The sequence below is a fragment of the Oncorhynchus clarkii genome, unplaced genomic scaffold (assembly GCF_045791955.1).
Source record: "Oncorhynchus clarkii lewisi isolate Uvic-CL-2024 unplaced genomic scaffold, UVic_Ocla_1.0 unplaced_contig_1096_pilon_pilon, whole genome shotgun sequence".
In the NCBI taxonomy this organism is placed as follows: domain Eukaryota; kingdom Metazoa; phylum Chordata; class Actinopteri; order Salmoniformes; family Salmonidae; genus Oncorhynchus; species Oncorhynchus clarkii.
In genome coordinates, this window is record NW_027261023.1 from 1 (window position 1) to 7,500 (window position 7,500).

At 45.8% G+C, this 7,500-nt stretch overlaps 24 non-coding genes across 24 annotated transcripts; all 24 read left to right on the forward strand.

Moving 5' to 3' along the window:
* The first annotated feature begins 131 nt into the window (after positions 1-131).
* On the forward strand, positions 132-250 carry LOC139403771 (5S ribosomal RNA). Its single transcript, XR_011633737.1, has one exon. It is a non-coding gene; the product is annotated as a 5S ribosomal RNA (ribosomal RNA).
* Positions 251-427: 177 nt separating this feature from the next.
* Positions 428-546, forward strand: LOC139403797 (5S ribosomal RNA). The gene has a single exon (XR_011633759.1). It is a non-coding gene; the product is annotated as a 5S ribosomal RNA (ribosomal RNA).
* A 179-nt stretch (positions 547-725) lies between these two features.
* LOC139403809 (5S ribosomal RNA) lies at positions 726-844 on the forward strand. Its single transcript, XR_011633771.1, has one exon. It is a non-coding gene; the product is annotated as a 5S ribosomal RNA (ribosomal RNA).
* A 177-nt stretch (positions 845-1,021) lies between these two features.
* On the forward strand, positions 1,022-1,140 carry LOC139403820 (5S ribosomal RNA). The gene has a single exon (XR_011633782.1). It is a non-coding gene; the product is annotated as a 5S ribosomal RNA (ribosomal RNA).
* A 177-nt stretch (positions 1,141-1,317) lies between these two features.
* Positions 1,318-1,436, forward strand: LOC139403831 (5S ribosomal RNA). Its single transcript, XR_011633793.1, has one exon. It is a non-coding gene; the product is annotated as a 5S ribosomal RNA (ribosomal RNA).
* Positions 1,437-1,613: 177 nt separating this feature from the next.
* Positions 1,614-1,732, forward strand: LOC139403777 (5S ribosomal RNA). Its single transcript, XR_011633743.1, has one exon. It is a non-coding gene; the product is annotated as a 5S ribosomal RNA (ribosomal RNA).
* A 177-nt stretch (positions 1,733-1,909) lies between these two features.
* On the forward strand, positions 1,910-2,028 carry LOC139403787 (5S ribosomal RNA). Its single transcript, XR_011633750.1, has one exon. It is a non-coding gene; the product is annotated as a 5S ribosomal RNA (ribosomal RNA).
* A 177-nt stretch (positions 2,029-2,205) lies between these two features.
* LOC139403788 (5S ribosomal RNA) lies at positions 2,206-2,324 on the forward strand. Its single transcript, XR_011633751.1, has one exon. It is a non-coding gene; the product is annotated as a 5S ribosomal RNA (ribosomal RNA).
* Positions 2,325-2,501: 177 nt separating this feature from the next.
* Positions 2,502-2,620, forward strand: LOC139403789 (5S ribosomal RNA). Its single transcript, XR_011633752.1, has one exon. It is a non-coding gene; the product is annotated as a 5S ribosomal RNA (ribosomal RNA).
* Positions 2,621-2,797: 177 nt separating this feature from the next.
* On the forward strand, positions 2,798-2,916 carry LOC139403790 (5S ribosomal RNA). Its single transcript, XR_011633753.1, has one exon. It is a non-coding gene; the product is annotated as a 5S ribosomal RNA (ribosomal RNA).
* Positions 2,917-3,093: 177 nt separating this feature from the next.
* On the forward strand, positions 3,094-3,212 carry LOC139403791 (5S ribosomal RNA). Its single transcript, XR_011633754.1, has one exon. It is a non-coding gene; the product is annotated as a 5S ribosomal RNA (ribosomal RNA).
* Positions 3,213-3,389: 177 nt separating this feature from the next.
* LOC139403792 (5S ribosomal RNA) lies at positions 3,390-3,508 on the forward strand. The gene has a single exon (XR_011633755.1). It is a non-coding gene; the product is annotated as a 5S ribosomal RNA (ribosomal RNA).
* A 260-nt stretch (positions 3,509-3,768) lies between these two features.
* On the forward strand, positions 3,769-3,887 carry LOC139403793 (5S ribosomal RNA). The gene has a single exon (XR_011633756.1). It is a non-coding gene; the product is annotated as a 5S ribosomal RNA (ribosomal RNA).
* Positions 3,888-4,064: 177 nt separating this feature from the next.
* On the forward strand, positions 4,065-4,183 carry LOC139403794 (5S ribosomal RNA). Its single transcript, XR_011633757.1, has one exon. It is a non-coding gene; the product is annotated as a 5S ribosomal RNA (ribosomal RNA).
* Positions 4,184-4,360: 177 nt separating this feature from the next.
* LOC139403796 (5S ribosomal RNA) lies at positions 4,361-4,479 on the forward strand. The gene has a single exon (XR_011633758.1). It is a non-coding gene; the product is annotated as a 5S ribosomal RNA (ribosomal RNA).
* Positions 4,480-4,739: 260 nt separating this feature from the next.
* Positions 4,740-4,858, forward strand: LOC139403798 (5S ribosomal RNA). Its single transcript, XR_011633760.1, has one exon. It is a non-coding gene; the product is annotated as a 5S ribosomal RNA (ribosomal RNA).
* Positions 4,859-5,035: 177 nt separating this feature from the next.
* On the forward strand, positions 5,036-5,154 carry LOC139403799 (5S ribosomal RNA). The gene has a single exon (XR_011633761.1). It is a non-coding gene; the product is annotated as a 5S ribosomal RNA (ribosomal RNA).
* Positions 5,155-5,331: 177 nt separating this feature from the next.
* Positions 5,332-5,450, forward strand: LOC139403800 (5S ribosomal RNA). Its single transcript, XR_011633763.1, has one exon. It is a non-coding gene; the product is annotated as a 5S ribosomal RNA (ribosomal RNA).
* Positions 5,451-5,710: 260 nt separating this feature from the next.
* On the forward strand, positions 5,711-5,829 carry LOC139403801 (5S ribosomal RNA). Its single transcript, XR_011633764.1, has one exon. It is a non-coding gene; the product is annotated as a 5S ribosomal RNA (ribosomal RNA).
* A 177-nt stretch (positions 5,830-6,006) lies between these two features.
* LOC139403802 (5S ribosomal RNA) lies at positions 6,007-6,125 on the forward strand. The gene has a single exon (XR_011633765.1). It is a non-coding gene; the product is annotated as a 5S ribosomal RNA (ribosomal RNA).
* A 177-nt stretch (positions 6,126-6,302) lies between these two features.
* LOC139403803 (5S ribosomal RNA) lies at positions 6,303-6,421 on the forward strand. Its single transcript, XR_011633766.1, has one exon. It is a non-coding gene; the product is annotated as a 5S ribosomal RNA (ribosomal RNA).
* Positions 6,422-6,681: 260 nt separating this feature from the next.
* On the forward strand, positions 6,682-6,800 carry LOC139403804 (5S ribosomal RNA). The gene has a single exon (XR_011633767.1). It is a non-coding gene; the product is annotated as a 5S ribosomal RNA (ribosomal RNA).
* A 177-nt stretch (positions 6,801-6,977) lies between these two features.
* LOC139403805 (5S ribosomal RNA) lies at positions 6,978-7,096 on the forward strand. The gene has a single exon (XR_011633768.1). It is a non-coding gene; the product is annotated as a 5S ribosomal RNA (ribosomal RNA).
* Positions 7,097-7,273: 177 nt separating this feature from the next.
* Positions 7,274-7,392, forward strand: LOC139403807 (5S ribosomal RNA). The gene has a single exon (XR_011633769.1). It is a non-coding gene; the product is annotated as a 5S ribosomal RNA (ribosomal RNA).
* Positions 7,393-7,500: the final 108 nt, after the last annotated feature.

A 7,500-nucleotide genomic window follows, 5' to 3' on the forward strand; every position in this document is an offset into this window, starting at 1 on the left:
CACAAGGCTGAAATATGTGCCCTCGCTTTGAAATAAGTAAGCAAGGTTAGTTTGTATTTCATCCAACAATCTGTGCTACAAATTATGGCTACAGTATATGCAATTTCATCCACTTTTTGAGATTGCCTTTCGCTTACGGCCACACCGGCCTGAGTACGCCTGATCTCGTCCGATCTCGGAAGCTAAGCAGGGTCGGGCCTGGTTAGTACTTGGATGGGAGACCGCCTGGGAATACCAGGTGCTGTAAGCTTTTTGTCACTGCCTTGTGGAATTTCAACTCTTTGTCCGTTTTTTCCCACAAGGCTGAAATATGTGCCCTCGCTTTGAAATAAGTAAGCAAGGTTAGTTTGTATTTCATCCAACAATCTGTGCTACAAATTATGGCTACAGTATATGCAATTTCATCCACTTTTTGAGATTCCCTTTCGCTTACGGCCACACCGGCCTGAGTACGCCTGATCTCGTCCGATCTCGGAAGCTAAGCAGGGTCGGGCCTGGTTAGTACTTGGATGGGAGACCGCCTGGGAATACCAGGTGCTGTAAGCTTTTTGTCACTGCCTTGTGGAATTTCAACTCTTTGTCCGTTTTTTCCCACAAGGCTGAAATATGTGCCCTCGCTTTGAAATAAGTAAGCAAGGTTAGTTTGTATTTCATCCAACAATCTGTGCTACAAATTATGGCTACAGTATATGCAATTTCATCCACTTTTTGAGATTGCACCTTTCGCTTACGGCCACACCGGCCTGAGTACGCCTGATCTCGTCCGATCTCGGAAGCTAAGCAGGGTCGGGCCTGGTTAGTACTTGGATGGGAGACCGCCTGGGAATACCAGGTGCTGTAAGCTTTTTGTCACTGCCTTGTGGAATTTCAACTCTTTGTCCGTTTTTTCCCACAAGGCTGAAATATGTGCCCTCGCTTTGAAATAAGTAAGCAAGGTTAGTTTGTATTTCATCCAACAATCTGTACTACAAATTATGGCTACAGTATATACAATTTCATCCACTTTTTGAGATTGCCTTTCGCTTACGGCCACACCGGCCTGAGTACGCCTGATCTCGTCCGATCTCGGAAGCTAAGCAGGGTCGGGCCTGGTTAGTACTTGGATGGGAGACCGCCTGGGAATACCAGGTGCTGTAAGCTTTTTGTCACTGCCTTGTGGAATTTCAACTCTTTGTCCGTTTTTTCCCACAAGGCTGAAATATGTGCCCTCGCTTTGAAATAAGTAAGCAAGGTTAGTTTGTATTTCATCCAACAGTCTCTGCTACAAATTATGGCTACAGTATATGCAATTTCATCCACTTTTTGAGATTCCCTTTCGCTTACGGCCACACCGGCCTGAGTACGCCTGATCTCGTCCGATCTCGGAAGCTAAGCAGGGTCGGGCCTGGTTAGTACTTGGATGGGAGACCGCCTGGGAATACCAGGTGCTGTAAGCTTTTTGTCACTGCCTTGTGGAATTTCAACTCTTTGTCCGTTTTTTCCCACAAGGCTGAAATATGTGCCCTCGCTTTGAAATAAGTAAGCAAGGTTAGTTTGTATTTCATCCAACAATCTGTGCTACAAATTATGGCTACAGTATATGCAATTTCATCCACTTTTTGAGATTGCCTTTCGCTTACGGCCACACCGGCCTGAGTACGCCTGATCTCGTCCGATCTCGGAAGCTAAGCAGGGTCGGGCCTGGTTAGTACTTGGATGGGAGACCGCCTGGGAATACCAGGTGCTGTAAGCTTTTTGTCACTGCCTTGTGGAATTTCAACTCTTTGTCCGTTTTTTCCCACAAGGCTGAAATATGTGCCCTCGCTTTGAAATAAGTAAGCAAGGTTAGTTTGTATTTCATCCAACAATCTGTACCACAAATTATGGCTACAGTATATGCAATTTCATCCACTTTTTGAGATTGCCTTTCGCTTACGGCCACACCGGCCTGAGTACGCCTGATCTCGTCCGATCTCGGAAGCTAAGCAGGGTCGGGCCTGGTTAGTACTTGGATGGGAGACCGCCTGGGAATACCAGGTGCTGTAAGCTTTTTGTCACTGCCTTGTGGAATTTCAACTCTTTGTCCGTTTTTTCCCACAAGGCTGAAATATGTGCCCTCGCTTTGAAATAAGTAAGCAAGGTTAGTTTGTATTTCATCCAACAATCTGTACCACAAATTATGGCTACAGTATATGCAATTTCATCCACTTTTTGAGATTGCCTTTCGCTTACGGCCACACCGGCCTGAGTACGCCTGATCTCGTCCGATCTCGGAAGCTAAGCAGGGTCGGGCCTGGTTAGTACTTGGATGGGAGACCGCCTGGGAATACCAGGTGCTGTAAGCTTTTTGTCACTGCCTTGTGGAATTTCAACTCTTTGTCCGTTTTTTCCCACAAGGCTGAAATATGTGCCCTCGCTTTGAAATAAGTAAGCAAGGTTAGTTTGTATTTCATCCAACAATCTGTGCTACAAATTATGGCTACAGTATATGCAATTTCATCCACTTTTTGAGATTGCCTTTCGCTTACGGCCACACCGGCCTGAGTACGCCTGATCTCGTCCGATCTCGGAAGCTAAGCAGGGTCGGGCCTGGTTAGTACTTGGATGGGAGACCGCCTGGGAATACCAGGTGCTGTAAGCTTTTTGTCACTGCCTTGTGGAATTTCAACTCTTTGTCCGTTTTTTCCCACAAGGCTGAAATATGTGCCCTCGCTTTGAAATAAGTAAGCAAGGTTAGTTTGTATTTCATCCAACAATCTGTGCTACAAATTATGGCTACAGTATATGCAATTTCATCCACTTTTTGAGATTGCCTTTCGCTTACGGCCACACCGGCCTGAGTACGCCTGATCTCGTCCGATCTCGGAAGCTAAGCAGGGTCGGGCCTGGTTAGTACTTGGATGGGAGACCGCCTGGGAATACCAGGTGCTGTAAGCTTTTTGTCACTGCCTTGTGGAATTTCAACTCTTTGTCCGTTTTTTCCCACAAGGCTGAAATATGTGCCCTCGCTTTGAAATAAGTAAGCAAGGTTAGTTTGTATTTCATCCAACAATCTGTACCACAAATTATGGCTACAGTATATGCAATTTCATCCACTTTTTGAGATTGCCTTTCGCTTACGGCCACACCGGCCTGAGTACGCCTGATCTCGTCCGATCTCGGAAGCTAAGCAGGGTCGGGCCTGGTTAGTACTTGGATGGGAGACCGCCTGGGAATACCAGGTGCTGTAAGCTTTTTGTCACTGCCTTGTGGAATTTCAACTCTTTGTCCGTTTTTTCCCACAAGGCTGAAATATGTGCCCTCGCTTTGAAATAAGTAAGCAAGGTTAGTTTGTATTTCATCCAACAATCTGTACCACAAATTATGGCTACAGTATATGCAATTTCATCCACTTTTTGAGATTGCCTTTTGCTTACGGCCACACCGGCCTGAGTACGCCTGATCTCGTCCGATCTCGGAAGCTAAGCAGGGTCGGGCCTGGTTAGTACTTGGATGGGAGACCGCCTGGGAATACCAGGTGCTGTAAGCTTTTTGTCACTGCCTTGTGGAATTTCAACTCTTTGTCCGTTTTTTCCCACAAGGCTGAAATATGTGCCCTCGCTTTGAAATAAGTAAGCAAGGTTAGTTTGTATTTCATCCAACAATCTGTGCTACAAATTATGGCTACAGTATATGCAATTTCTTCCACTTTTTGAGTGACACAAAGATGCTTATCTAAATGGTGAAAATGCAACAGCTGTTAATCAGGCTCACTTTGACTTTACATAGTGCACCAAGAGATAGTTTCTCGCTTACGGCCACACCGGCCTGAGTACGCCTGATCTCGTCCGATCTCGGAAGCTAAGCAGGGTCGGGCCTGGTTAGTACTTGGATGGGAGACCGCCTGGGAATACCAGGTGCTGTAAGCTTTTTGTCACTGCCTTGTGGAATTTCAACTCTTTGTCCGTTTTTTCCCACAAGGCTGAAATATGTGCCCTCGCTTTGAAATAAGTAAGCAAGGTTAGTTTGTATTTCATCCAACAATCTGTACCACAAATTATGGCTACAGTATATGCAATTTCATCCACTTTTTGAGATTGCCTTTCGCTTACGGCCACACCGGCCTGAGTACGCCTGATCTCGTCCGATCTCGGAAGCTAAGCAGGGTCGGGCCTGGTTAGTACTTGGATGGGAGACCGCCTGGGAATACCAGGTGCTGTAAGCTTTTTGTCACTGCCTTGTGGAATTTCAACTCTTTGTCCGTTTTTTCCCACAAGGCTGAAATATGTGCCCTCGCTTTGAAATAAGTAAGCAAGGTTAGTTTGTATTTCATCCAACAATCTGTACCACAAATTATGGCTACAGTATATGCAATTTCATCCACTTTTTGAGATTGCCTTTCGCTTACGGCCACACCGGCCTGAGTACGCCTGATCTCGTCCGATCTCGGAAGCTAAGCAGGGTCGGGCCTGGTTAGTACTTGGATGGGAGACCGCCTGGGAATACCAGGTGCTGTAAGCTTTTTGTCACTGCCTTGTGGAATTTCAACTCTTTGTCCGTTTTTTCCCACAAGGCTGAAATATGTGCCCTCGCTTTGAAATAAGTAAGCAAGGTTAGTTTGTATTTCATCCAACAATCTGTGCTACAAATTATGGCTACAGTATATGCAATTTCATCCACTTTTTGAGTGACACAAAGATGCTTATCTAAATGGTGAAAATGCAACAGCTGTTAATCAGGCTCACTTTGACTTTACATAGTGCACCAAGAGATAGTTTCTCGCTTACGGCCACACCGGCCTGAGTACGCCTGATCTCGTCCGATCTCGGAAGCTAAGCAGGGTCGGGCCTGGTTAGTACTTGGATGGGAGACCGCCTGGGAATACCAGGTGCTGTAAGCTTTTTGTCACTGCCTTGTGGAATTTCAACTCTTTGTCCGTTTTTTCCCACAAGGCTGAAATATGTGCCCTCGCTTTGAAATAAGTAAGCAAGGTTAGTTTGTATTTCATCCAACAATCTGTACCACAAATTATGGCTACAGTATATGCAATTTCATCCACTTTTTGAGATTGCCTTTCGCTTACGGCCACACCGGCCTGAGTACGCCTGATCTCGTCCGATCTCGGAAGCTAAGCAGGGTCGGGCCTGGTTAGTACTTGGATGGGAGACCGCCTGGGAATACCAGGTGCTGTAAGCTTTTTGTCACTGCCTTGTGGAATTTCAACTCTTTGTCCGTTTTTTCCCACAAGGCTGAAATATGTGCCCTCGCTTTGAAATAAGTAAGCAAGGTTAGTTTGTATTTCATCCAACAATCTGTACCACAAATTATGGCTACAGTATATGCAATTTCATCCACTTTTTGAGATTGCCTTTTGCTTACGGCCACACCGGCCTGAGTACGCCTGATCTCGTCCGATCTCGGAAGCTAAGCAGGGTCGGGCCTGGTTAGTACTTGGATGGGAGACCGCCTGGGAATACCAGGTGCTGTAAGCTTTTTGTCACTGCCTTGTGGAATTTCAACTCTTTGTCCGTTTTTTCCCACAAGGCTGAAATATGTGCCCTCGCTTTGAAATAAGTAAGCAAGGTTAGTTTGTATTTCATCCAACAATCTGTGCTACAAATTATGGCTACAGTATATGCAATTTCTTCCACTTTTTGAGTGACACAAAGATGCTTATCTAAATGGTGAAAATGCAACAGCTGTTAATCAGGCTCACTTTGACTTTACATAGTGCACCAAGAGATAGTTTCTCGCTTACGGCCACACCGGCCTGAGTACGCCTGATCTCGTCCGATCTCGGAAGCTAAGCAGGGTCGGGCCTGGTTAGTACTTGGATGGGAGACCGCCTGGGAATACCAGGTGCTGTAAGCTTTTTGTCACTGCCTTGTGGAATTTCAACTCTTTGTCCGTTTTTTCCCACAAGGCTGAAATATGTGCCCTCGCTTTGAAATAAGTAAGCAAGGTTAGTTTGTATTTCATCCAACAATCTGTACCACAAATTATGGCTACAGTATATGCAATTTCATCCACTTTTTGAGATTGCCTTTCGCTTACGGCCACACCGGCCTGAGTACGCCTGATCTCGTCCGATCTCGGAAGCTAAGCAGGGTCGGGCCTGGTTAGTACTTGGATGGGAGACCGCCTGGGAATACCAGGTGCTGTAAGCTTTTTGTCACTGCCTTGTGGAATTTCAACTCTTTGTCCGTTTTTTCCCACAAGGCTGAAATATGTGCCCTCGCTTTGAAATAAGTAAGCAAGGTTAGTTTGTATTTCATCCAACAATCTGTGCTACAAATTATGGCTACAGTATATGCAATTTCATCCACTTTTTGAGATTGCCTTTCGCTTACGGCCACACCGGCCTGAGTACGCCTGATCTCGTCCGATCTCGGAAGCTAAGCAGGGTCGGGCCTGGTTAGTACTTGGATGGGAGACCGCCTGGGAATACCAGGTGCTGTAAGCTTTTTGTCACTGCCTTGTGGAATTTCAACTCTTTGTCCGTTTTTTCCCACAAGGCTGAAATATGTGCCCTCGCTTTGAAATAAGTAAGCAAGGTTAGTTTGTATTTCATCCAACAATCTGTGCTACAAATTATGGCTACAGTATATGCAATTTCTTCCACTTTTTGAGTGACACAAAGATGCTTATCTAAATGGTGAAAATGCAACAGCTGTTAATCAGGCTCACTTTGACTTTACATAGTGCACCAAGAGATAGTTTCTCGCTTACGGCCACACCGGCCTGAGTACGCCTGATCTCGTCCGATCTCGGAAGCTAAGCAGGGTCGGGCCTGGTTAGTACTTGGATGGGAGACCGCCTGGGAATACCAGGTGCTGTAAGCTTTTTGTCACTGCCTTGTGGAATTTCAACTCTTTGTCCGTTTTTTCCCACAAGGCTGAAATATGTGCCCTCGCTTTGAAATAAGTAAGCAAGGTTAGTTTGTATTTCATCCAACAATCTGTACCACAAATTATGGCTACAGTATATGCAATTTCATCCACTTTTTGAGATTGCCTTTCGCTTACGGCCACACCGGCCTGAGTACGCCTGATCTCGTCCGATCTCGGAAGCTAAGCAGGGTCGGGCCTGGTTAGTACTTGGATGGGAGACCGCCTGGGAATACCAGGTGCTGTAAGCTTTTTGTCACTGCCTTGTGGAATTTCAACTCTTTGTCCGTTTTTTCCCACAAGGCTGAAATATGTGCCCTCGCTTTGAAATAAGTAAGCAAGGTTAGTTTGTATTTCATCCAACAATCTGTACCACAAATTATGGCTACAGTATATGCAATTTCATCCACTTTTTGAGATTGCCTTTCGCTTACGGCCACACCGGCCTGAGTACGCCTGATCTCGTCCGATCTCGGAAGCTAAGCAGGGTCGGGCCTGGTTAGTACTTGGATGGGAGACCGCCTGGGAATACCAGGTGCTGTAAGCTTTTTGTCACTGCCTTGTGGAATTTCAACTCTTTGTCCGTTTTTTCCCACAAGGCTGAAATATGTGCCCTCGCTTTGAAATAAGTAAGCAAGGTTAGTTTGTATTTCAT